Here is a 27443-nt window from a genome sequence, read left to right on the forward strand (position 1 = left end):
TTCCTGTTATAATTGTCAAAATTTAAGTTTTTTGGTGCCTTAGACGTTTTTAATGGTGTTGAATCTATTTCCACTATCAAAAACAATATTTTCTACTACGAAATTTTTGAATTTATTTTCGCCAAATTCTAATCACTTTTCATTATCCAGATAATTCATGCACCTTAATAGACGAGGCTCATAACAAGTTATTTTATCGAACGTAACTATTTGGGTAAGTTAGAGAGACATCGAGAAAACAAAATATTAGCACCCAATTGAGATCGACAACCAACGTAACTATTTGGGCAAGTTGGATAGAGACATCTAGAAAAGAAAATATTAACACTCAATTGAGATTCTAATGGTAGGAATTTTCCATTTCTAATGGTAGGAATTTCCCATTGCGGTTCCCCAAACATGTAAACAATGTACGATATCCATTGTGGAATGTGTTTATATAGAAAGGAGGTCAAAACCTTCCAATTTTATATGGTAAAAGGGATCGTGATTCGTGCTTCATAAATATTTGGGAGGGGAATAATTTAGAGGGGTCCTCATAAGCATGCATTTTGCTAGGAGTAGGGGTTACAAATAACTCTTTTTATGAGGTCCGCTAGATGCTTCCGTGAGGGGTAGCGAATATTACGTGATGGAGAATTGTGTGTTTGTGCCTTCACGTGGCCAACTCACACCCAAAATATTCAACAGCCCCACTAACACACACAAAGAGCCCACCCTAGTTAAAACCCCATGGAATTTGAATTCTTATAAAATATAATAGAATTCCATGTGACAATTTCTCTTCATGACGTCGTGCTGCAATTTATTGGCATATGCCCCGCATCACATGCGACCATCACTGACCGTCTATATTTTTCTCGGAGGGTCTCACCATCCATCGTCGTCCAACCCCGCCCCACTGTGTGCCTTTTTTCTTGCCATTAGCCTGCGGTAGTCCGTAGATATAATATTTAATGTTCCACCAAGACTCTGGGGCGGGGAGACGCGGGTGCGGGGAGACGTACAGGGGGACGTGTGGGAGTACCCTCAAATTTTAGGGAAATTTCGGGGGTGTGGGGAGTCGTCGAGGTATATATATATATATAAAATTCAAGTTGATATTCATTGTTCACTGTTCAATAATGAAAGCATAAAAATATTAAATAGACAATTGAAATTTGAATCATTGATCTATCCTCATCATTCATTTTGATACATACATCATTCATATGACATACTCAAGTGACAAGTCTCATTATTGAATTAATTATTATTCATACATACCATGAGATTCGAAAAGCAAAAATAAAAATCAATAATAAAATATTCAAATACATTGATCGATATCATTCATCATTCAATGGTTCATCATTCTACAGTCTACATTGATTTAAAAACTAAATTCATCATTCATCATTCTAGAATCTAAATTGAAAGCAAAACATACTAGTATATTTTCAAAGTTTGAACACTAAATCTATATAACTCAAAGCTTCAAAGTTCAAACTCAAAAATAGTTAAGAGTGAAATGGAAATGACTTTGGGTTGAAATGAAATGAGCTTTTTAACTTTAAGTTTTAGGTTTTTAAGTTTTAATTATTTAATTTTAATTTTAATTTTTTCTTTAGACTTTTAAGTTTTAGTTATTTAGTTTAAAAAAAAAAATTTAATGGTTTTGATTTTTGAATTTTTGATTTTGAATTTTGAATTTTTAAGTCTTATTAGACAAATTTAAAGGGGGACGCCCAAGGGCACCCTTTTTGGGGAGTCTAGACTCCCACACTGAAGGGGGACGCCCAGAAGCACCCTTTTTGGGGAGTCTAGACTCCCACACTGGGAAACACACCCCCTTGCGTCTCCCCAAGACTCCCCAAAAAGGGTGCGTGGGGAAACGCACCCCCAAGAGACTCCCTGTCCCGGGTGCATGGGGTGCGAGGGGTGTGCGCACCCGACCCTGGGGGACGCGTCCCCGTGGAACACTGATAATATTTTATTAACCCAATAAGCGGCCAGCCGTCACAAATATGCTCACACTTTTGTGTTTATGGCTTTGTGTAGAGCGCCCTTTTATGGTTAACGTTGATGACTTGATGTGCTTGTTGGGGAAGGGAACCCGACATATATCTGGTTGAGAGCAAAGCACGCGGTATTGACATCATCCCCTTGATGGAGAGTGGAGTCCTTAGAGCTTTAGCACACCATTACAGGGATTGTGGTCACCATTTTAGAGTTCTGGTTGTGCAAGGCCCTCAAGGATGCATGCCCGAATCATTATAGGATGAAGTGAGGTAATTTGTGAGGTGGAATGACATCGCAACATTTACAATGAAAGAAGCAATGATTTGGGGTTTCATCGAGAGATTGTAGCAATATGCCATGAGACGACCAGCCGAGCTGAGGCCAAGTGAAGTCGTGCACGAGAAAAGCCAATACGTGGCTGCAGGTGTGGCAAACGATACGGGCCAAGACGTGGCAATCAACCAAGAATGGTTCATTGAGGTGGCGACCAAGGCGGGTGCCCAAGGCACACAATGAGTTGGATTGAGTTGAACGAGTTGGAGTTAAGGTTTCGAGGGGAGGTCGCCTAACTCGGGAGTCGAATCAACCAAATCGACGCATCGCTTGGAGTGATGTGCCACTTTGCATGCCCAACGACGTGTATAAGTAAATTGAGGGTGAATTGAGAGGAGACACAATTGCTTAACATCTTAGGCAAGGCTTATCATAGGCCATGAAGGAGAGCAAGCCAACCATTAGCCGAGGACAAGTTCGTGGAGTCGAGTATAGTGGTTGTGAATGGTTTTGAACTATTATATAGTGCCTATGAGCTGGAGTGATGCAGAAGCATCGGAATATTTTTAATCAAAATTTAAATTCAAAGTTGTTTAGGGGAAATGTGGACAATCGTTGTAAACCGAGGAAAATTCCGTTTAAACAAAGCTAAATTGATGGAATTGATAAGTTTCTAGAAGGCTTGATTAAATGTGATTATCTGTCATGCATGCAAATAGAGAGATTTAGGGGTTTGATTGAGCGCTTGTGGGAGAAACTCATGGATTTTCAACAATTCCTCCCTTTGTAATTTCCTATATAAGAGAGTCTGTGTTGTGTGAAAGAGATAGATAGAGTATGCAATGTAGCCACAGGGCAATTTGTGACTCGGGCTGTGAGGCTTTAGTTTGTAATCGAGTTCTGTTTATAATTGAAATATGTGCGTCATTATACATCTAGGCGAAATCTGGATTTCGTGTGTCTTTGTATTATTTACATATACATTCTTTACTGTAGATTGATAATTTGCGTGTGCGAGTGTAAGGGACGAAGTTCCTATGAACTTCGCCTTAGATAAAGTATGGCAGAGATAAATTCATGTTGTAATACAAATTCCATCGATAAGCGGACGAGAGATTCGTCGGATCGGCCAAATTGACGGATAATAATGACGAAAGAGGAATGGTGGAAATTAAAACCGTGTGTTCGCAGAAGGACAGAGCAGTCTTGAAAAGACGATAAGCAGTATCTCGCGCACCCTAAAGGTGATAAGTGGTATTCCTAAATTTCACGCGATTAACCTTAGCGGGCAACACTTAGCACGAGAAAACTACTTTTCTCGCGTGCTCTTGACTTGATATCGGTCGTAGCAGATTTCACGTGAGATTGCGCGATAGCCGTTGGATCACACGAGATTGATCGACAGTGGAGATCGGCCAAGCTAATTGGCGAGCGAGTGATGCAATAGCCGTTGGATCAGATGAGACAGATCGATAGTGGAGATTTGGAGTGCATAAAGTCAAATGCTGAAATGATTACGTCAGTTATGCGACACGCAGTTGACAGTGACTGGTCAGGTTTTGTTGTGAAGTCCGCTGATTGTAATGCTTTCGATGTATACATGGGCCCATAACCCACAGGTCCACGTGCGAATTATATAAATATGTAGTTTGGCTGCATCACAGAGGAATGTTACATCATGCAGGCAAGCCTTGTGGTTGTGGCGTGACATTATTGGTTGTATCCATGTGAGATTTTAACAATCCATGTGTTAGGGGCGTAGTCTTAATCCATGTGAGATTTTAGCAATCTGTGTGCTAGAGGTGTAGTTTTAATCGATTTTAGCAAATCTTAATCCATGTGAGATGGAGTGTCATCCCAAGTACATGAGACTCGAGAGAGAGAGCAGTCGAATTCAAGAAGAGGGATGGGTTGAGTTACTCACTCAAGTACTTGAAAAGTTTGAGCAATACAATGATAAGCATAACAAACTTGAAGATGCCTCTAACAGATTGGATCGCTTGGAGGAAAGGATTGAGAATCTTACTTCATCGACGGAATTGTAGTTAGAGACGATTGCAGTTTTAAAGAAATTGGGAATGATTAATTTGGTGCTTTAGTGAAGGTGAAAGAACCAAAATCGTTTGATGGAATGAGAAGCACAAAAGCGTTTGGAAATTTCTAAGGGTGTTTATTTTCGTGTTAGGGTCAATCTGATCAAATGTGACATTGTGGTCTTCAATATTCAAAATTTGTCTAGTCAAAAAGAGGAGTATAGTTCCATGATTGGAATTTGTCACTAAGTTGCCAAATTAACATTCCCTTTCAGTCTCTTAGTTAGAGAGAAATTCCAACTACGTCATGTAATAATCATGTGTACCCTTTTGTCATATCATGTCCCATCTCTAGTCAACTCTATATGTTGAATAATTTTAAAATATAAAGAAGAATAATCATCGGGGAGCATTAGCTACCACCCTCTATATTATTGGAGAGCACATCTCAATCCGAACCAATATCAGGGAGCACATCTCAACTTGAAACTACATCAGGGGGCACATCTCAGCCCATATTATTTCCCACTGATCTTCTCAACAATGACCCTCAAGAGTCATGTGGTAGAGAATTTGCATCATAATAATCTTGTGTTGTACATCTCCAAGCACTCTCTCAACCTATTGGCCAGATGGCGAGCGGTATTCCCAGCATGCCCAACTTGTGGGTATGATGCCAACTGGGGTATACTCTACTCTCTGAACCTATGGGTTACAGATAGGGGAGCAACATCTACGACCCCATTGTCCAGATTTCTCTCAACCCTAGGAGCCCTCCATCTCAATTCCTCACCCATGGGACCTCAAACAGGCGAGAAGAGATAGCTCAGTGTTCTCAATCAGTGATGCCCCTTATCAAGATGGGTCACATCCATCAATCCAGGTTTCTCTCTGAAGACTACGAAATTCCCTTTCGGTAAAGCCTTGGTGAGAATATCTGCAATCTACTCATATGTCGATATATGTTGGAGTTTGACGGCTCCTCTCTACACCATGTCTCAAATGTAAATATTTTGAATCTCTATGTCCTTGGAATTGTCATGAAAAATGAGATTCTTTATCAAACGAATCCCACTCTTATTGTTGCAATATATCACTGTAGTTTCTAGGACCCGCTCAAATAGCTCTCCAAAGAGCTTCCTCAACCAAATTTCTTCGCAGCTAGCCATGCTAGCAACAATATACTTTGCCTCGGCGATACTCAATGCTACAAACTTCTTCTTCTTACTCATCTAAGATATCATGGCATATCCAACGCTAAAACAACATCCAGACATACTCTTCCCGTCGACAACATTTCCTGCCCAATCAAAATCGATATATCCATGAAGTCGAACATCTCTAGAAAAATATCTCAGACCAAGGGTGATCATCCCATGCAATATCTCAAAATGTGGTTGGGATGATCAACAATGGAGCCCCAATCAATTGTCTATACTCGGATGGATTCGCCAAACTAGGTCTTGTAGCTTCTCCACATAACTTCTTGAAATTCATTTCCATCAGTGTGGGCAAGGACTTGCATTTTGTTATTCCAAATCTCTCCAACAACTTCATGACATATTTTCCTCGTGAACGAAAAATCTCACAGGGCCTTTGCTATTCCTCAAGTCCTGGAAAGTAGTGCATGAGTCCAAGGTCCTTCATCTCAAATTCGTAGGCTAACTCTCTCTTACACTCAATCATCCAGGGCTCACTATCTATCAAGAACATATCATCAACATACAAAACCAAAATCAACGAAATACATTGGACTACCTTGATGTAGAGGTTGGGATCAACATTGCTTCTTTTGAATCCCAACTTCATCAAATAACTATCTATGTGGGCGTACCATGCTCTGGGGGCTCACTTCAAACCATACAATTCCTTCTTCAACTTGCAAACACGTTTCTTTCGATCCTCTACATCAAATCCTTGTGGTTGTTCAACGTACACTTATTCTTGTAACGTGTCGTGAAGGAATGTAGTCTTCACGACCATCTAATGAAGGGTCATCCTTGACTTGCGATAAGAGAAAAATTCAAACAAATCGTTGTATATCGAGCCAAAAGCCAAATATATCATCATAATCTTCTCCCTCTTTCTGGGAGAATCCTCAGGCCACAAACCTTGCTTTATATTTCTCAATGCTGCCATTAACTCCATGTTTGATCTTGAATAGCCACTTTGAAGTCACCATAAATTTCCCCTTCAGTCTTCGCACAACATCCCATATGTCATTCTTCATTATTGATTCATATTCTTTGACCATATCATCCTTTTGTTGTACCTGTTTCTTGTAGGTAGTTCTTGGCTGCAAAAACTACACTGAGAAACCAACTCGACCAGTCTTTAGGTTCAAGCTGGCCCTTGAACCAAAGTGGGCTCCCTCAATAGTTACGAGGCCTTTTTTAATGTTGTCCATTGTCACTAGACAACAACCTACGGAGCACATTGGCCAGATTTATGATTTAATTTTGGGTGGTTGTTGATGATTGCACAATCTTTGTTCATGAATAAATCCCTCTCTTGCAGAGTCCTTGGTCAAAGTGTCAGCATCCAGTTTGACAGAATAACTTGAATTTTACAGAATTTGATAGAAGAATATGAAAGAATTCATGATAATTAAGCAGTCATATTGAATACTTAATTAACCAGAAAGTGGATGCATGTAGAATATTTCTAGAGCCAAACATAACATATTTCAAGAGATGACAGAAGGCAATAATTAAAAGATGTATAGGAGTTATCTCAGACACATTGTCTAATAAACTAATCTCTTTAAATGATTATAAATTTGGAGGGGATTTCAGAGAGATTGAAGCTCAATCTATTCTTACCCAGAATCTCATGTGTTACTTTGAATGTGTGTAGAAATAAGGTATAAAAACACTAGAAAAACATACAAGAAACACAAATTATGTCATAAACTAGAGCGAGAAGGAATTAATTAGGAATTCTGTAATAAACATTTTACAAAGCTGATGGGTTTGCACATCAAAAGCCAACCCTTGTTTATTACAAATGAAATAAAATAAATCTCTCCTAAATTGTTACAATATTTCTGGAATAAAATCCTGAAAGATATACTAAAAAATAACATAATCTATGAATAAATGCAGGAAATTTGGAATTGATGAAAAACCTCTACCTTGGAAATTGCATAATCCTTCTTTGACTGTTGATCTTTATGTTTGAAATCTTTAACAATTTCACAATTGGTGCATATTCTACTCACTGATCTATTGCACACTAAAACCAAATTGAAAACTCACTGATCTACTGCACACTGAAACCAAACTGAAAACCACTGAAGAATATTTAAAGTAAACTAATCTTTCATATACTAACACTGCTCAAATCACCCCATTCATAAACTGCAAACTCATTGATCTACTGCACACACTTCTACTTTATTGAACTGAAACTTTACACTATTAGGTGTAATATGCTTTCCAATGTAACCAAGTGAGGAGTGGATTTACTAGCAGATCACTTTGCCAACAGCTGAAAACTCGAAACATATTTACAATATAAAACTCAAACTCCACAGGCAACAGATACTTACATGTGAACTCAGAAAATTTCATCCTTTGTTGATGTTTGAAACTTTTGGTCATCATCAAAAAGGAGAAAGATTTGTTGTTAAATGCAACTATTGCTATGAAGAACAAAAGCATGCAACTGCATGCTATTACAGCAACAATATATGCGCTTATCATTTTGAGCCAATTGAATTTGAAAACCAATGGAATCGCCATATGACAAAGTGTGAAAGCAATGCAACCAATATCAATTTTCTAGTCTTTGTTCACCGCAAAGAGTACCTCTTGTTGTTATCGTGATCTAGGGAAAATTTTCTTTGTCACTTCATTCCCTGACATGGGCGCAAAATGTTGTACTTATTTCTAGTAAGCAGTTCTTAGCTGCAAAAACTAAGCTAAGAAACCAACTCGACCAGTCTTTAGGTTCAAGATGGCCCTTGATCCAGCGGGGACTCCCTCAATAGTTACGAGACCTTGTTTACCTATATTCATTGTCACTAGACAACAGCCTCTGAAGCACAATGGCTATATTTATGATTTAATTTTGGGTGGTTGTTGATGATTACACAATATCTTTTCATGAATAAATCCTTCTCTTGTAGAGTCCTTGGTCAAAGTGTCAGTGTCTAGTTTGACATAATAACTTGAGTTTTACATAATTTGACAAAAGAATATGAAAGAAACCATGATAATTAAGCAGTCATACTAAATACTTAATCAACCAGACAGTGGATGTGTGTAGAATATTTCTACGGCCAAACATAACACATTTTAATAGATGACAAAAGATAATAATTAAAATATGTAGAGGAGCTATCTCGGATAGACTGTCCAATAAACTAATCTCTTTAAATGATTATAACTTTGCAGGGGATTTAAGAGAGATTGAAACTCAATCTATTTTTACCTAGAATCTCCTATGTTACTTTGAACATGTGCAAAAATAATGTATGAAAACACTAGAAAAACATACAGGAAACACAAATTTTGTCATAAACTAAGGCAAAAGGCTTTAATTAGGAACTCTGTAATAAAAGTTTTACAAAGCTGACAGGTTTTGGCATCAAAAGGCAACCCTTGTTTATTACAAATGAAACAATATATAGAATAAATCTCTCCTAAATTGTTACAATAGTTTTGGAATAAAATCCTGAAAATATATACTAAAAATAAAATATCTATGAATAAATTCTGGAATTTTGGAATTAATGAAAATCCTTTGCCTTGGAATCTACATAATCCTTCTTTGATTGATGATCTTTTTGTTTTAAATCCTTAACAATTTCACAATTGGTGCATATTCTGCCAGTTATATTCTTTGAATGCTTTTAGTTCCCTGAAAACGCTCATCGAATATCTCAATCTAATGATTCTTCATAATACTTGGAGATATCATGTAATTGTAGCCTACAAACGAATCAATTTTCCTTTGATGAGGGAAATTCTTCCACCTATTTAACCATCTGTCTTTTCGACCGATAGATTCATGCCCTTGGAATCTAGAACTGCTGATTTTTTGTCATTTGTCTTTCAACTGATAATTTTATGCCTTAAAATATGAGGTTTGTGAAGCTGCCCCTGAAGATTTGTCAACAGCGCAAGTTTATGTGTAATATGAGAGCTCTTAGATTCATTGAACCTTCACTCTCTTTGCTTACAACTTGTTATCCCATTATTTCATCGAATCTTCTGTATGCATTCACATAATCAAGCTTTGAGCCTGTCAAAGACACCTCTTCTCCTTGGTTTTTCATTATGACTAACATAAGTCAGAAGCTTCTCAAAGTAATTAATTCTTCTAATAGAAAGACCTCTTGTTGTAAATGAACCTATTCTGTCACAATCTAAACTTGTTGAAATATCATTGTGCCCTGAATTAGACCTTGATCTTGTAGACTCATAAAACTAAATATCATTTTTCTGTTGTGTACCATGTTTCTCAAAAGAAGACTACATACAACACCATACTAAAAGTAGATGGCACCCATAATTTACAAGAAAATTTAGTCTTTTGGATAAGCCTGCCAAATCCCCTCTCATTAACCAAAATAGCTCCTCTAATTCCTTTCCGGTGTAGCAACAACAGAAAATTAACCCCAATAAGCTAGTAAGGCTTCAAAATTGTTTGAAACATAGAGGTTTTTAGTTGCAGGCAGCGTTAATGTCCTCCCCTGTTGCAATTCTTCCTGCACTGGTATATACTTCTGTACATCTACCACAACACTACACTATCTGTTTGTTTGATCTAAAACATAGAAATATCAAAAGTACTTTCACCTTCAATATTTTTCCTTTGAATGCTCCACCGTAGTGCAATTTGTGTTATAGAGTTTTTTATATTTCTTGGATAAATTCCGAAAATATAGATCTTCCAAAGAAGACACAAAACCAAACCATCTATATGGTAAGTGGTTTCAACTTGCGGTGCCGAAATTCACCATAAATTGCCACATAATCAGAATTTGTTTTGAAAAACGACTTATTTCAAATCCCCCTCCTCCATTAAATATCAAAAATCCTAAGGGGTCCGAAATTGGATATATGTCGTTGATCCACAAGAGCCAATATCCACCATTGAAAACTACGAGGAATTTAATCATTGAGCTTCTGCCATTACTCTCACCAAAATTATACCACAACTACTTCCAAGTCAATATCTACATGGATTTGGCTTTTTGAACACCATCTTGTGGAATGTTGTCGTCATTAATAACAATGATATTATTGTGTTATAATCATTAGCACAATATTTAATGGCAATGGTTTATTCCAGTGCAGGTAAGTCCTCCAAAAGTTCCCAATCCTCACTTTGTTTTATGGATCTTTGAATTGTTCTGATGGTATGTAATCGACATAAATTTTTTTAGAGTATGTTGGTTCAGCTCTGACATCTGTAATTTAGGGATTCTTTGAGATGCCATCATATTTGATGTTTGTGGCCCGTTAAGATGGTGTTGGAAGAAATAATTAGAAATGAAATCGATCATGGCGACACTCAATTCTTTATTTGTTCATTTTGTGACATTATGAGGTATCATTGTGATATAGAAGTTTTCCCATCTGTAGGATTAAGTCAACTAATCTTGGCATTTCTTGGATTCAACATTTTGCATTCAAATTTTATGCAAACCCTTCATTCCATAGATGGATATTAGCTAGAAAATCAATGACCTTTCGTGGCTGTCTCCTTCAAAATTCGATAAACCTCGACGTTTGTTGTTTGCATGGGATATATATCCCATATGAAACAAACAAAATGGATATGCTGGAATTTATATACACGACTGCTTTGCCATTTCCCTGATGAGTAGTGCACAATTTGGCTATGTTGGACGCAGACTGGTAATTGTGGCTCGATGGAATTTGACTTGGTTTGACACTTCGTAATAGTTTGATAACTTGGAGGATGGGCATGCACCCCTTTTTTATATTTTTAAAATTATAATAATAATTTTATATTAAAAATAAATAATTTTATAAAAATTAATATTTATATATTATTAAACTCATTTATAAAATAAAAAAGTATTATTAAAATTAAACCAAGAATTTATTTATGCATCCTTTAGTCATGATTATATGTACCATTTTGCTAGAAAACAAACTCGCAGTTTTTGAAAAAAAATTGTAGCTTTCTTTAGTGTAAGAAAGAGCTACAACACCTTCCAAACTTGTTCTTTCACAACTTATTCAAAGGTGGGAGGTTTGAATTGAATCATAGTGCGCATCGCTGCGACATATCCTTGGTATCTGTATGGCTTCTTACTTTCTCTAAATGATCTTCGAATAGGAACTCGTCTCTTGTCATCTTGTAATGTGTCACGAAGCTAGAGTGGCCTCTTCCTAGTAGGAGAATCACATGGAGGAGAATCTAAGAGGTCCATGAGATCCATGGTATCGTCAACAATGTTTGTCTTGGATTCAAGTAGGGGAGGACCATCTAAAATATCCATATCATCATTCTTCTTCTCAGGGGGAGGAGGCAGAGGAAGATCCTTATTTTCCCAAGTGCAACATCTTCATCGAATGTTACATCTCTGCTAATTTCAACCTTCCTTTGACCAAGAATATATATTATAAATGCTTTATAATTTTCACAATATCCAACAAATGTACCTTTACTTCTCATGGCTTTTAGCTTGTTTCTTTTGTCCTTCAACACATGGAAATATACAGGGAAACCAAAGATGTAGGGACGTCCAACAACGAGCTTGACACCTGTGAACACTTCTTTGGGGGTCTTGTTGTCTAATGCTTAATGAGGCAACCTGTTTTGAACATATATGGTAGCATTCATTGCTTCTCCCCAAAGAAACTTCAAGAACTTTTCATCATGGAGCATGGCACGAGTGGTTTATACAATATACCTATTCTTTCTTTCAGCTACTCCATTTCGTTTGGGAATATAGGGCACAATCGTCTCTTTCTTGATACCTTCCTTCTTGTAATAATCAATGAATTTATTTGAAATGTAATATCCACCATTGTAAAACCTAAATATCTCGCTTTTATTCCCTATTTTATTTTTCGACCAAAACTTTGGACTCCTTGAACATTTTGAAGGCTTCATTCTTGTGCTTCAAATAGTATATCCACGTCTTTCTTGAGAAGTCCTCAATAAAGGTGATGTAGTAGAGATGGCCACCAATAGAATGTATGGGCATCAAACTACATATGTCAGAATGAATGATATGGAGGATGTCATTTTTCTTATTGTCGCGAGAGGGGAATGGTCCACTTATCTTATTTCCATTGGCATAACCTAGACATACTCCATCGTGCTAGGCTTGAACATTAGGAATACTAGAGACTAATTTATTCAATTTTGAAAGAGAATCGTAATATAAATGGTCCAATCTTTGGTAACATAGCTCGCTTAGATGATTAGTATCATGAACTAATGTTATAAGAGGTCTACCAGTGACCCTATAGAGTCCTTGAAATCTCGATCCCAATGTAAATGCATCTCTCATAGGGGATCGAACAAGCCAAGTAGGAACCTTTCCCCTGATGAAGGAAACCATCATCCCTTTGTCTTCCAAAGTAGATAGTGATACCAAATTCTTCTTCAATCTTGGCACATACATCACATCACGGAGCAAAACAGATTCCCCATAATTTTCAAATGAAATTTTATGGACCCAAATCCTTTAATGGGATGAGTGGAGTTGTCTCAAAGAACAATTTTCAAATTTGACTCCCTCTCTACCAAATTAGAGAGAACTTCCTTATACACAAAGAAATGATGAGTGGCCCCACTATCAACCAACCAACTATCCCATGAATCTGGAGGGGAGGAACTAGTAAGAGAAAAAATAATAATATGTTCATATTGATTGCCAACATTACTTACATACCTGGAGTATCTTGACTTCTTTTGAGGAAAATGATCTTCTTCATGATCACTTGGAGCATGTATTCTTCTTATTTCATTTCATCCATTGTGATCAATCCTTCGATCATCATTTTTCCTTTGATCATAAAAATTGTTGGTGTTACTTCTAGTGTTGTAGCATGGACCATTGTTCTTCTCGGAGAAATATCAAGCATAATGACCTTTCTTGTGGCAATTGTAACATTCAATGTGAGATGATGATCTATCATTCCTTCTCTTTTAATCTCAAGGAGGAGGATTTCTTGAATTTGATGGAACTCCTTTTCCTTTCTTCGTCTTGTTTAGAGTGATGAATGTAATGAGTTATCCCTCTTCATGCTTTTGAATCCTTCCTCTTGATATCATCCTTGATTCTTCTTGAGAGAGATTTCCAACAATCTCATGAAATGATGGGAAGGTATTTTTTTTCTTATAGTAGTAATGAAGGTTTCCCAAATGGGAGTGAGACCTCTAAGAGTTACAATCATCATTTCCTATCAGACATAGTGTTGGGACCAGGTCCCCTGGGTCACATTTTGTTAAAATATTGTAAGTCTTCGCATTTTAAGGAGCAGAGCATGCAATGCGCAAGTCAAATAGGAGTCAAGGGGTTTTAGGAAGGTCAAAACCCCTTACATTTTGATATTTTTTTGAGATCCTCCCATGGTTTGTGGACCATGGTATTGTAATAGAAAATAGTATAAAAGGTTGTCTTAGCGAGTATAAGAGAATCAATTAATTAATGGATGAGATATTTTTGAGTCTGTAATTGTAGATCTTTCTGTATTTGGGTGAAGGGGAAGGCTCCTGCAACCGAGTGCATGGAGACCTTGGTAAATTCGTAGCTAAGTGCACGGGCCCCTATAGGTGTGTGCGTAGGGTCTGGAAGGTTTGTATAAGAAAGATTTGAAGTAATAAAGAATATTTGGGACAATTTTGTGTCTATTTTTGTATACTTGTGTATTTTCTATATTTACGCGCAATTGAATGATAGTTATCTATATTTTGTCTTAAGTACTCCGCGAAGATATGGATCTACTTTTATGTGTTACTTTATGCATGATTATACGTTTAAATGAAGTTTGTATCTCTGTTTAATTGAAAATCACTTAAGTTTTATGAATAAGGTTTTGCGAAGGTCAAATCGAACCTAAAACTACGAAAAATGCCTTAACCACATCACATATCCTTTTGGATGCAGAATCTTGGTTTTGGCATCCCCCAATACTGCCTCAAGTGAGACTGCAACCTAAGTTACGCAGGTTGTTGCCGAAAGGGCTAGCAGTGTATAGTTTTGTTGGTTAGTGCAACGAACTCTGAACATGGGTCCAAGCCCCCTCAAGCCAACAAATGGTTCTGTTTCCGGGACCGGGATCTATTTGAGGGATGTATGATGTGGCATAAGTGGATACCGACTGAGAAGGAAATCGAGAAGTGGATAGATCGAAAGATGGATCAATTTGCAGGCCAGGAGAATAGGAATCCATGCTTGTCGAAAGAAAATTGGTTACAAAGGTATCTCTACACAGAAGTACATGAAGCTTTCTTTTCATCGTTCTCCTGTGAATTATATGAGTGATTGTCCAAATTAGCAGATAGCGAACCTACTTAAGAGTTCTCCATGAAAGTTGTTTACCCTATGCCCATGGGTGAGACCTTTCTTTTCCAACTGTTCTCTAGCAAAGGAAATTATTAACCCATCTTTCCCCTTCTCTTGTAAAATTCCAAGGTGATCATGTAGTGAAATTCCATTTTCTCTAGTAATTTACGTATTCCTAATGAAATTGTTTGGATTCAATTACAATGCTTGCAATATCCTTTGAGAAATATGTGTTGTAGTGATTAAATGTTTTAATCACACAATGTCATAGATTCCATGACATAGGGGCTTGGAAATGCATCTCCATGCTAGAGAATTTTCAGTGTGATGATGAATAAGTACCTTCAAAGATGCATTCGTTCTTATTGCCTAGGCAACCCATTTAATTGTTAACAATTTCTCTTGCGTGAAAATATCTATCAAACCAAACCCTTTAACCTCTTTGGGTAAAGTGAAAAATTTCATAGGAACAAATATCATATATACACTTGGTGACACCTATCTTTGAATGAACTTGTCAAATTGTATGAAAATGTTACACTAGATGAAACAATCAAACTAGTCAACTTTCCATATTCTGCATTTCATATTAAGGGACTTCGAAATAAGAAATAAGTGTATATGAAAAGATGTTTTGTCATTTTTCATTTTGATGAACCATTACTTATGAGTGTATTGAAAGAGAAATAAATGTTGTGCAATAGTAAAAAGGACCTCTTAATCTTCTTTATCTTTTGTCCGTTTTCTCCTTAATCTTCTTTATTGATTCCTTTCTTAAGTAATTTTAGATAGATTTTAGTTTTCCTGTATTTTTCTTCTTTTCTCTTTTTAACATCCTCTCTCTCTCTCTCTCTCTCTCTCTCTATATATATATATATATCCTTTAATATTTATTGTGGATATTTCTTTTTTCTTTTTGTTGATTTCTATCTATCTAGATTTTTCTAATTTCTCATACTTCTTATTATTTTTTTCTTTTTCTTTTCTTTGTGTTTTTCTTATATTTTTTAATAATTAATAAAATTTCTAAAAATAAAATCATCAAAAAATTTATTTCTTATTTATTCCTTTTTATATGTATAATCTTACATATATATATATATATATATATATATATATATATAGATATTCATAAAAATAATTCAATGTTTAATTTTTTTGTTTTTTTTTTTTGTCTTTTTTTTAATCTTATTTTATTAATTATTATTTTTTAGTTCTTATTCTTTTTAACTATTTACTATTTTTCTTTAAAATTTTATTAGAATATTTAATAAATTTTTAGTAATGTTCATTTTATATTAAAATATTTATATTTTGGCCGTTACAATTAAACGTTGCAGTTTTTTAATTATTTTATTTCCATCTCTATAGTATATATCATCTTGGTTAGATCAAAAAATTCATCTAAGCCTTGATTATGATCCACACTAAGTGGTTCGAAAAGCGTCAACTGAAGTTTTTTTATATGATTTACCCGAAGAATTCTTTTATAAAGATTGTGAGCTTTTAAGTGTCTTGCATTCTCTTTTTTTTTCTTGTAATAATTCATGTAGTTATATGTCAACTTCCATTGGTTTACCTTATTTCTAGTTTAGTATTTGTAATAGATAAACAATTGCAATGGTTTCTATTGCGATAGATTTGTACCTAACTAACCTTACAAGCCAACAATTGTGGATGGAATCCTAGTGTGGCTCGTATAGAGATTATTTTTTACTTTCTTTCAATAGATGAAATAACAACTTCCATTACTTCACAATTAAATAAGAATAAGTTGAAGGAAATCTGAGTAATGCATCCTTCAATAAACAAATATCATGAATATTCTAGGCCCTATAATAAAGTTGTTATTGCAACAAATTGAAAACTGCAGATATGTTGTAATGTTTATAGTCAACGGTAAATGTAATTCAATAGTAATCTAAAACATTGTGTCTGGTTTTCTAGGTATACTAAATTTAGAGATGCATCTCCTCATAGACTAGTGGAAGATTTCGCCTTTGTAGTTGGTCACTTTTAAGTGAAAGGTGGATATTTTGTGAACTTATATTTGGAAATTAACAATTAGATCACCCTAGCATGTGACCTTCATATATGAAAGTTTTGACTAAATTATGTATGATTCTGATTTATTTCTATTGCAATACCACGGAGGAACAAATCTTGGAAGTACAACAGTTGGCCTTCCATTGCAACCTCTTATGACTATGATGCACACATAGAAAAATATGATATGTTGGATGTTGGATGTGATATATTTTCTAACAATATTCACTTGGATTTGTTGCACACTAGTGCAGAACTAAGAGAAGTTTTTTCACAATTTGACTTTCATCATTAGGCAATCTATTAGGTTGTCTGCTTAATTGGAAATGGAATTGAATTTTGTTGTAAGTTATTGTCTATTCTTGGGCTCAATATAAATCAACTATATTGGAAAAAGTATTATGAGATGTTTAAACAACAATAGAAAATTTGAATTATTATTCATCAGCTATGATGTGAATTTTTTCAAGGCTTATGTAATGATTTCCTTTTCTTTCCATTTTCTAGCCTCTTGAATATTGCAAGGGATTCTGATCTTTGAAACATAACTTATTTCTTTTGAATCTATCGTTGGCACACTTATTAGATAGCCAAAATGGGGTCATCTTAAGGAATTAGACAAAGCTTTGTGAGCTTGCTTTAGTTAGTTGTGATCCTATTAATACATCCCTTGGGCATTTCCAACAAGTAGGATTTATTTTCTTTGAACACGCTGCACATTATGTTTTTTTTGTAGACGTAAAATAGATATATATTTCTTGTATAGGCATAAAATACAAAATTTTCTGATACATTCTTAAAAGGATGTTATGCAGGACATATCTAACTTACCCATTATCTATTCATGCCTATGTATATTATGCAGGGGCTATAAATTACGCTACTATGATTCTTGTAAATTATGATTCAAATTTAGTTGGAAGAGTCATATTTAATGTACAATGCTATAAAATAGCTCTGTGGTCTATTAACATTTTTCAAAAAATGTGGGTTTTAATACTACAAAGACAATAAGATTGAGTTATTAAAGTTGTGATTCTAGCCCCTTTTTTCCAGCTCAAAGTATTTGGCTCATGCAACTTGTTAAAGTTGATCCACAATTGTTGTTTATATTTCAATTTTTATCCCTTTTGTTGCAAGTAGTTTATTGTAATTTGAGCATAAACTAGCAAAATGTAATTATAGAAAATCGATTCTACAATAACTTATTATGTGTATGCAATAATTAATTAAGTTCACCACTAATCTAGCTAATAGTAGAAAAAAGAAATGCATATCTAATATCTCAGAGAGCATTGGTAATAAAGAAGAAAATAAGCATTCAGGTTCTATTATATTTTCCTTGATGCACGGCTTGCATGTATATTTTAGTATGTCACATGCTCAACATTATATTAAATTATTAATATATCCTTGGGTATTATTTTTGAAGGGATATAAGGGAGAGTTATAAGTTATATTTTTGTAGCTATATGAATGTAAACACCACATGTACCTCAGTGAAGCATCCACTAAATTAACCAATTTCTGTGTTACAATTGGAGAAATGGGATAATTTTTTTTTTGTAAATATTCCTTCAATTTGGACTTCTCGTTCTTGAGCTACACTCATTCTAAACTCTGTTTATATTTTTTGGGTTTATGGTAACATATTTATAATTTGGGGTCTATGTCGATAAATGCATATGTGTCTACTACATTGTAATTTTGTACACACACATATCCTTTCCTTGCTAGCGCTATATCCTTTAAAACATAAGTAGGTGTGTGTGTGTGTGTGTGTATGTATATATATATATATATATATATATATCTATATATATATATATATATATATATATATACTCTCGGGTCTTTAGTCATGTGTGTTATGGTTCTAAGCCTTAATAGATCCTTATCTCTACATCCTATGGGGTGCCCACCAAGGATAAATGTACACACACACGCACACAGACACACACATATATATTTGAGGGTTGTTGATGTGCACTTCATCAATGAGTTAAGCAATACATCATTTATGTTTTGAACCATATAATCTACAAACGATGTACACTATGGAAACCATAGTGATTACTCAACATTCTAGGTGGTTCAACTCATTGACGTGTCTGTCCCAGCCTTTTTGTGGCCCATTTGTGTCATCTATATTGACCCTGACTTATATCATGTATATACAAATCCAACGGGTGTGCCATTCCAGTTATCGATACCTCCATGTCATGGCTCTTTGCATTATATGCATAGGTATAATGTATTTAATATTTCCTATTACATTAGCCTGCTTGACACGACACCCACATATGCTTGGTTCATTCGTCACCACGCCAATGATCCAACGAACATGAGTGGAAGTTGAAATATACGGTGAGCGGGGGGGTTGATCCTTTCAATAATGTCAATAATGTCTAGAGAGGGAAAAAAAATCCTTAGTATTGCCACACAATAATACAAACAATGCTAGGAAAGACTTGCATTCCACAAAAATCCATCACCACAATAAGAAAAGCTCATTATGCTAATTGATGTTAATGTATAATCAACACTATGCACATTGTTCCAACTCCCTTAAGCATTAATGACAATTTATTAATCAATCAGGTAAGCAGTATAAGCAGAAACCATGTCAAAATTCACCAATAACTTCTTTTTTTGTCTAGAAATGCAACATGTATTCAATGTTAGTGAAAGTACATAAATAAAACTTATCTATAATGCTCCGGGGAACTGAGTTAAGGATTACAACTCTCCACCCAACCATAGATAATTGTAACCAACCTCACTTACAATTATCACCCCCGAGCCATATTCTAGAATCTCGGGGGTTTATCGCTTAGGGACTTAAGCACAACTACTAGTTGAACTAGGAACCAAATATTCTACCACCTCTTCCCTTGAACTAAACTGCAATCAACTAGTTCACAGAGACACTGTGGTTCCGCCCATATTTAGGGACTCCAGAACCAAAATCAACATAATATATAGCAAGGATCCTTAAGAATCCTTCCAGGACTTTTCCCAAGAGTATTCCCTCCACCCCAACCCTTAGGAATTTCTGAGAAATACCTTCTCCGCCCTGTAGGTCATGGGGATTTGAGAGCTAATTCCTCCTCACCTTGAATATTTTCTTCCACAGTCCTACTAACCAAAAAATAAAAATAAAAGATGGTCACCGTGCTGATTCTAGTGTTCCCGGATTGGAAGAATGAGTTCCATGTACATGTCAATGCGTCATGTATAGCGTTGGGAGCAGTAATGACACAAGTTGGTGGAGAAGGATTGGTCCATCCTATCGCGTTCGCAATCCGAAGATTATCCAAAGTGGAGAAGAATTATTCTACCACTGAGTGCGAAGGGCTAGCTATGGTGTATGCGCTCCAGAAGTATAGGCACTACTTGCTGGGAGGCCATTTTAAGATGTATACGACTCTTATTGTTCCAGGAGTATGATATTGAAGTTGTTGTGAGGCCTGGATGATTGAACGTTGGACCAGACCATTTGTCATGCATTGAAACAAGGGAGGAACCCACTAACTTGGAAGAAGGATTGTCTGACGCGTAGCTATTTTCAGTGTGCATCGCGGATGGTCATTTCGAGGATATAATACACTTCCTCACAACAAGAACCACTCCAGAAGGATACATTGTCCAACAAAATAAGGAATTAGTGGTGCGCGTTACAAATTTCTCTGTCATTGCTGGGCATCTGTACAAGATGGGGACTAATGATATATTGCGACGGCATGTACCTGAGTTTGAAAGAAGCAGCATCCTCACAAACGCTCATGGGGGCGCCGCGGGAGGACATTATGCAGGAAGAGAAACCGCGAAAAAAAATTTCCACGCAGGGTTGTGGTGGCCAACCCTCCATCGGGACTCAAAAGCGTATTGCAAGGCATGTGATGTGTGTCAAAGGACTGCCAGGCCATCGCGAAGGGATGAGATGCCTTTGAACCCACAGAGGACGTTGCAGCCCTTTGAGAAGTGGGCGATAGATTTTGTAGGACCCATTCAACCACAAGGAAAGACAGGAGCAAGGTATATTATCACCGCGACAGAGTATTTGACTCATTGGGTGGAGGCACAATCTGTGAAGGATTGCACAGGCATGACTGCTACAAAATTCCTCTTTGAGCATGCATTGACGCGATTTGGATGTCTGAGGATCCTGATGAGTGAATATGGTACGCACTTCCTGAATGAGACAATCAGCGCGCTGATGGAGGAATTTCAGGTATACCACCAGACGAGCACACCTTATCACCCACAGGCTAACGAGACAGTGGAGGCATTCAACAAAGTGCTTGAAAACGCACTGACCAAGGTTTGCAATGTTCAGCAAAGTGATTGGGATCTACGCATACCTGTAGTACTATGGTCTTATTGAACGACATGCAAGAAGTTGACTGGACAAACCCCCTTTAGGCTCGTCTATGGGGTTGAAGCGTAATGCCTATGGAGTATATTGTGCCTAGTCTGCGCATAGCAGTGCTCATAGGTATGATGAATCGTGGAGCCCTAGAGGAGAGGCTCACACAACTAGATGAACTAGAGGAAGAAATATTTCTAGCTGGATTTCACCAATAGGTCCAAAAGCAGCGCGAAAAGGCATGGCATGATCGACATATTAAGCTGTGCACATTTAAGGTAAATGACCTAGTTTTGCTATATGATAGTAAGTTTGATAAATTTCTAGGGAAATTCAGGATGCACTGGTTAGGGCTCTATGTCATTAATGAAATTACTGATGGAGTAGCGGTACAACTGGTCAAATTAAATGGATAACCCTTCCTAGAAAAAGTGAATGGCAGTTGCTTGAAGCCATACACCGACGGTTCGGCCATGTGACTAGATGAAGGTGGCACATTCTTAGCGCTCCAGGCAGTTGAAAGGAGGCGTGGGACTATAAACTACACTTCCTGGGTTAGGGAGCTACGCGATTGGAGTATTATGCAAAGCAAGGAAGTGTCACTGGGTTTGTAGCAGCAGAGAGGGAGCTATGCTACCCAGGGAGAAATCGCACAGGTTGGTCGGAAAGTGACTGTTAAAGTCATTGTTCATGATTTGACGAAAGAAGTGAGGCCAAATGGAGTGGACGCCCAGCATTTAAGATGAAATTTATGGCTCAGATCCTTGAAAATCTACCGCCAATCAGCATTAATGAACTGATTGTGGGGGGAACGGTCAGATTTGAATTCAAAATGCCCTATAAATTACAAGTGGCTATCCAGTAAGAAACACTTGGCATTTTGAGAATTAAGTTGTTGAGCTCTCAGGTGCCTATGAATCGCGAGCAATACGAGCTTCTGATAGCTTCTGGGGTATTTGAGACTTTGCCAATGGACACACAGGAATTCTTGCAGAAGATCATGTCAGCACCCCCCGAAGTTATAAATATCAAACAAATAATAGAGGAGTCGGCAGAGGAAATAGAAAGAGAGGTAGAAGTAACTGCTCCGGAAGTGGCCGAAGTATTGGTGAAGGTCCCTAAATCCCCGAGAATTCCAAGGCCGAAGCCAACCCCAACTAAGGAAACCATGAAGGACAAGAATGGAAAGCAGCCTCCCATACTAGTGCGTGCATCGCCAAGGAGAAACCCACCAAAGCCCACTGCATGGGAGAAATGCAAGGCTATAAACCTAGAAGTAGAGGAGGAGGATATCGAAGACATCCTGATGGACGATGAGGATGTGGGAATGGAAGTAGAGGAGGTTGAAGCCTAGGGTGTAGACCCTATTACGTGGTTGCTAGAGTATGTCCCTATGCGCAAGCCTAAGTCCAAGGTCCCAAAGGACATTGATGAGAGTAAGACTCCCCTTCAAACCCATATGCTACTGGATGAAATTGCTTTCGACGGTTCACGTTTGGCACAAGTGCCGATAATGAAGCTAGAAGACTGGGACTTGGCGGACCACGAGAAGTTCCCACACCTAGTGACCGAGTAGTTGATGCGTCGCATCATAGACACAAATACCAGGATGACCGCATTAGGGCCACGGAAGTGGCTCAACAGAGTAGAGAAGGCAGGGTTTCTCAACCTGCTCTAGGTGCCGCACTATAACCACACCCTGGTGACAGTCTTGGTCATCAAGCATTTGTTGTGCTTGGTGCATGATGGGTGTCTGTGGTTGGAGGAGCTGATACCCATCACAAGATATGTTGATTCACTGAATAATGCGCTTATTGTATACAGCTGAGAATCTAGCGATCATCTTCGGCGGCAAGGGTGGTGAGCAAGCTCTCGCAGAGTCAATGAAGGAGAAATTCAAGCTAGTGAAGAAGCTGCGTGGGTACGCTATCTCCAGCATCTGTGACCCCGCTGTGAAGGTAGAAACGCAGATCATTGCAGGGAAGGTGATGTGGAAGTGCGGCGCTGATGAGGTGTTAGCGCCTCTCGTCGTGCTCGCACAACAATGCGCGGTAGGAGTCCAGTTTAACTGGTCAGACTACCTTTGCAGAGATTTCCTCGCAAACTGCAACGAAGCACAAGAGCTCAGCAAGACGTTCCACTACGCGTGGCTCTTACTGTCGATTGTGTTGGTAGTGTGGGAGCTACCTGAGGACAACCAGTTCCCTTCGGTTGCGCCAGACCTCCCTGAAGCAACGAAGTATGCTTCATTGTGGACAACCAAGGATGCATACCGAGTTCAGGACAATAATATCTTCTAGATCTTGATGGATATGAATATCAGGATGGCCATCAATCGCAAGCCACGATTGTCGTCCACGGTGTACGCTAACCTGCAGAGCTATGCTGATTTCAAAGTCGATTTCCATCGAGTCTCCATAAGGGCGAGGAAGGACCTTGCGCAGAAGTGGTATGACTTGCCGTATCTGGCCACAGATGATGCCATTGATGTAGTGCTTGATCAATGGCCGACAGAGTGGCATACTACCATGGACTTGGTGGTGGGTGGAAGAAAGTCCGCGGTACAGAAGAAGAAGGACGAGGCCAAGATGAAGATGGCGCAGCTGATCGGGAAAAGGAAAAAGGAGGCCACTGAGAAGGCCCAGGCAGAGCAGGTAGGGAAGCAGGCAGGAAAAAAGACAGGTGGCACAGAGCGGGGCTCTAACAAAGGCTCGCGATCACCTTCGCCTGAGACAGAAGAGGAAGACACAAAATAACATGATGCGGACCCTTAGGAGACTTCACCCACATTAAGCGCCCAAGAGAGCTAGAGAAGGGAGGGTCCAGAAAGAAATCCAAGGGCGACGTACACGATATTGGTGACATAGTCAGAGATGTCACCGCGGAGGCCCTGGAGCAGTTTGAACAACAGCAACAGATCATCCTAGGGGCCATCCAAACCAGGTTGCAGGAGTTGCAAACCCGCGCGTCACAAGCTAGCACGGTGTCTACCAACTTGAATATCGACACTTTAGAGGCTATAGCTATACTTCGCGCGAAGTCTTCGAGTGTGATAGTGCTGCCAGATGGAGCACTGACCATGGAAAATAAGACGGAAAATCCCACTGTCAGTGCCTTGAAGGGAGTTGGACTGAACCTGGCAGCGCTTCCGTGCGAAGCACTCCACCTCTTGTAGGATGGAGTAATTACAGAACTGAGGGCCCGAGAGCACCACGCCCTCTAGGTGATCAGCGAACAACAGATCAACAATGAACATATGGCCCTATAGAGAAATGCTACCATCACCACTAAGACCGAGGAGACCAACCAGAGCAAGAAGATTATACAGGTCATTGAGGAGGCATGCAGAATGGTCTCATAGTTGGCCATTTCGAAGGAAGAGCTAGTCGGGGTATGCATCCACAAGTTGGACACAGGGGTGCATGACACTCAGACTGAGATGGCGCAGGTTCAGCTGGAGTTGAACCTACAGATTATAGAGCTACAGTTGAAGGCACAACCTTCAACACTGCCAGAAGTAAAGGAACAGCGGGCAACCGCTATCACAGAGGCAGTAGCGACAGTGGAAAGTGTAATAGCATACTACACGCAGTTTTTCGAGCAATCATTTTAGGTCCTGACAATATTACAGGAGGACCCAAACATACAGAGGCTGGAGACGGAAGCATGTGAGCTACAATAGTGCTACGATGAAGTTAAGGGCACGGAGTGAACCATCGCATTGACACATAGGCTAGCCAAGCAGCTAAAGGAGCAGGTGGACGCAGTGCTGCATAAGGAAGTAGTGATGAAGGCACGACTAAAGCCCTAGCTAGAGGAAGCTTACGCAGTCACAGGAAATACTGAAGGCAAGCTTGCGACTCTACAAGCGACACAATAAAAGCCTCAGGCTGACAACACAGGAGCAGTGACCGAGAAGACAGTGGAAGATGCAAAGCAGGCGGCAGCTCATTGCACGGCCAAGGTAGCAGTCATGCGGGTCGAGCTGGACAGGCTTCATGCAAAGATCTTTGCACCTATCGAGTGACTCGAGGGCGAGTCACAATGTTTGTGTTGGGGGGCTATTGGGAGCAGGATCCTCCAAGGGTAGTTTTGGGGCTAAAAGCCCATGTTTGAGTCAAATTTTGTAATAAAATTGTAAAGACTCCGCATTTTGTGGTCGCAGAGCGCGAAGGTGTCATGTGTCAAAAAGGGTAGTCCTCCCTTAGTTTTGTAAAGTAAATTTGATTGTAAGAGGTCTATCCATGGTCCGCGGACCATGGGATTGTATAGAAAGAGCTAAGCTCTAAGTATTTTTGGGGACACAACATGGAATAGAGTCATAGATTTAAAGTAAGAAGTCTAAGTATTGGGTTGTAGCGTAGGTAGAGGCTCTGCAGCTGAGTGCGCAGAGGCCTAAGGTATAAATCCGTAGCTGAGTGCGCGGACCCCTGCAGCTGTGTGCACAGGGTGAACAGAAGTTGCAAACACTTGGAAGATATTAATAAAGAGAGATATTCTACAATTTCTGTGTCTTTGTTCTATTGATGTATCTTGATATGTTATGCATGAATTTCCTTTATTATGCTTATGTGATGCCCGAATGAATGCAATTACATTAAATAGCTGCACGCAATTACGAATATCTGTTTACACCGTGTTAACTTTAATTGTTTGATAAGATAAGCAAGTTACTTAGAGTAATTGGGGAATCTTCACAGACCGTTGCTCTAGCAACGCTAAAGTATCTGCATAGCAGGTTAAGGCTACGTGAAGGTTGATTGTGTCCTTTCGCAGAGGTATTGAAGGACGGAATAAAGGGCTCATCTTGCAAGCACTAGAGCGAAGCGACCTATGCAAAGGAAGGGATAGAGGAAATCAAACGACATCACAACCATCTCAGGGTGCGAAAACTTGGTTCCAGTATCCCCCCTTACTGCTTCAGGTGAGACTTCAGTCCTCGCTCCGCGGGCTGATGCCAAAAGGGTCGGTAGTATAGGGATTTGTCTGGATAATTAACGTTGAACCTAGGTCAGGTCCCCTCAAGCCAAAAATGTGCACACTTCATTGAGTTAAATGAAGAACAGAGAAGCCATGCTGAAGTACCTGTCAAGCTCTATGAGCCATGAATAAGAATGGAGAACCTCCTGGGAGTGAAGTTTTACAGTGAATTAATTTTCATTATGATAAATACTCATATGCCCGTTCTCAGTGGGTAATGAGGTAGAAACAACCTAGTCAGACACAAACAACAGAATGGAAAGCAATTCCGGAGTATCTTTCAAGCTCTGTGAGCCATGAATAAGCATGGAAGAGCCTTGTTGTAGTGTGCAGGTGGACTGAGGATCAATTCTCAGTATGGAGAGTGGAATAATTCAAGCAAGAGATGTAACAACAACATGGATAGCCATCAAGGAGTACTCTTAGGAAACATGAATGACAGGATAATTGTCAACAAAGAGAGCACCGTTCCTAGCATAGGAGAGGAACAGAACCGAGGATTGCAGTTGAGCAACTGGGAGAGATGCAACATTGTTTCTAGTGACCTGTGAGTAGATATCTGTGTGAGTGTGCGCGCTGCTATGTGAGGTCAAGTGAGCCTGTTCTACAGAGAAAGGTTGAGAGTTCCTATGTAGAGGAAAGAAGACCCCAAGAGAGCTTGTGCTATTGTGCAAAAGCTGAAAGTGCTAGAGAAGAAGAAGGAGGCTGAGATCCTATGTTGCAAAGAAGAGGCTGAGTGAGTCTATGTTGTGTGAGAGGCCAAGAGAGTTTGTGGAATAGAAGGGCACAAGAGCTGAGTGTAAGTTATTGGGATCATAGGAATGAGGATAGTGGGCTAATGTTAAAGTGCAGTGGGCAGAGTGCAGAGAGTGTTGCTTATTAGTGAATGTTGTTGAGCGGAACAATGGGCTACTGTAGAGTGAGTAGAGCGATAAGAGAACCCAGCTATTATCAGGCAGAGTGACTGCCATGTACAATGAACATGGACTTCCTAATATATTTTGGTTCGGAGCCTACATATAAGAATTTGGTGCTTCCATCTCTAATGGGTGTATGAAGAAGGCTTGGGGTTTGGTGCCTCCTGCAAGTTGATGCTTTCATAAATCCAAGGAGCTGAAAGTTAGTGCTTGTAATAAATCCGTGAAGTTGGTGCTTCACATGATGCTTCTGGTAAGATGATCAGGTGTCTACAAAAGGAGGGAGTTGGTGCTTCCTGCTAGTGGGTGCTAGAAAACAATCA

The sequence above is a fragment of the Pinus tabuliformis genome, chromosome 3_2 (genome assembly GCF_031772625.1).
Source record: "Pinus tabuliformis cultivar Carrire ecotype Pingquan chromosome 3_2, CPIR1, whole genome shotgun sequence".
Taxonomy (NCBI): Eukaryota; Viridiplantae; Streptophyta; class Pinopsida; order Pinales; family Pinaceae; genus Pinus; species Pinus tabuliformis.